Below are 2,151 nucleotides of genomic sequence, written 5' to 3'. Positions count from 1 at the left end.
GTAGCAGCTACTGTTAGTTTTAGGCTAGCCAACCTGAAAAAGTTAAAGCACAGTTTGTTTAATTTGTATCCTTGTGCTATTGCTAGTAACTTGTTCATTTATTACTGACTGTTTAATTGTCTTTATGTAACATTATTTATTAAAATGTAAGGTTACTTGAGTCAGAAACAATGAAAACAATAACTTTTCTTGAGGTGTTTGTGAGGCGGCTTCATGTGAGGGCGCTTTGGATGTGACCGTGAGCGCCCAGAAAAAAACTAGTTTGGAGCGCACAAGTACTGAATGGTTTAAAAAGACTTAAAAAGATGTGCAAATGATAAACTTTTGTGATGATGCAACACTGACCCGATTAGGCAAGTGACAGTCCTGTCAGCTGAGCGAAGAGTCTTCTGCACAATGTGACTTTGCTGCAGCCTGAAATTGAACTGCTGGTTTGGTCTGGCCCAGAGGAGAACTGGCCCCTGACTGAGCCTGGTTTCTCCCAAGGTTTTTTCTCCATTCTGTCACCGATGGAGTTTTGGTTCCTTGCCGCTGTCGCCTCTGGCTTGCTTAGTTGGGGACACTTCATTTCCAGCGATATTGTTGACTTGATTGCAAATGATTGCACAGATACTATTTAAACTGAACTGAGCTGAATGAAGACATCACTGAATTCAATGATGAACTGTCTTTAACTGGAAAATTAGTGTTTACTATTGTCATTTTGCATTATTGACACACTATTTTCCTAATTAATGCTGTTCAGTTGCTTTGACACAATCTGTATTGTTAAAAGCGCTATATAAATAAAGGTGACTTGACTTGACAGTTAAGCGATTTTTCATAATCGAAATCAAGTCACTTCAATAGGAATCAGCGTGATCAGAATTTTTTCGCGTGAGGCGAAATATTTCCCCACATCGGGTTCAAGGGTTATGTGAGTTTACCATGTTGACCAACAGAAAGCTGCTTGGTTCAAAAGTGAATTCTGTGTGAGCTGAGCTTCATATACTAAGCAATGGTCCTTTTTTGCACATAAAATTTCTCTAATGTGCCCACATCTTAATGCTTGGCCCAAAGAGTACCAAGACAGATTTTCAGTGAATGCCGACAAACTAGTTTATTTTTCAGACAATGTTATCACATGACTTTATAAGACTTGAACTATAGTGTATGGACCAATTTTATGGTCCTTTTGTGTTCATTTTGAAGCTTGAAAATTTTCAACAGATTACAGAAAAGTCAAAGATGTTATAATCCTATAAAAAGCCCATACTTACCCAAAACATACATTAGAGATTCCATCAGAACCACTATTTTACTCCTAATACAAACTTTCATTTGTGATGTCACTGACTGTGGGCATTGTCCCAGTTGTAGGATTCTAGATATAAATAAAATTCTCCATACACTCTCAGATATACTGGGTCAGTACCCTTTCAAAGGGTACTATGTACAATTAAAGTGCTATTACGTACCTTTAAGCTGGGCTCACACTACAGGAGATTTAGGCCGATTTATCCCCAATTTTCCCCTCCTGAGAATCGGGAGAAAAAATATTTTCCAGGATCTCGATCGGTTCCGATGTTTGGCACAGATTATCTTGTAATGTGAGGCGTTTGCAGATCGAATCTTGCACCTCCCAATCTGCTCTCACACAAAATCGGGGCCACCCCGATTAATATCAAATATGTTTGATATTTAGGATTTTAAATCGGGATGATGATGGCTATGATTACGTCAGTACTTTCACAATAGCCAATACGGCACTGCAAAACAAGCTGTAGAGTGACTCTTTTAAGAGTGTAAAAGCTGCTAGCACGCTAGCTAACATATGCAAACATTGCTGAAACGTCGATGACGATCTGCTGCGTGACATCACGTGAGGCACTCCCTCAGGCATGAAAATCTTTATAAAATCTTGTAGTGTGTGATGCGCCACGATTTTCAGATCTTGTGCGCGTTTAAGATTTGAGGGAAGAAAATCGGCAAAGATTCTCCTTATGTGTGTGCTGCAACCAGATTTCATAATCGGTTAGGATTTTAAAACTCCTGTAGTCTGAGCCCGGCTTTAAAGGAGACATCGGATGCCCATTTTCCACAAATTGGTATGATTCTTTAGGGTCTTCATGAAATGTCTGCAACATACTTTGGTTAAAATTCCTCAATGGT

Source organism: Sinocyclocheilus rhinocerous, unplaced genomic scaffold, assembly GCF_001515625.1.
Source record: "Sinocyclocheilus rhinocerous isolate Xijiao unplaced genomic scaffold, SAMN03320098_v1.1 scaffold415, whole genome shotgun sequence".
NCBI lineage: Eukaryota > Metazoa > Chordata > Actinopteri > Cypriniformes > Cyprinidae > Sinocyclocheilus > Sinocyclocheilus rhinocerous.
Note: the sequence above shows the minus strand (reverse complement) of the source record.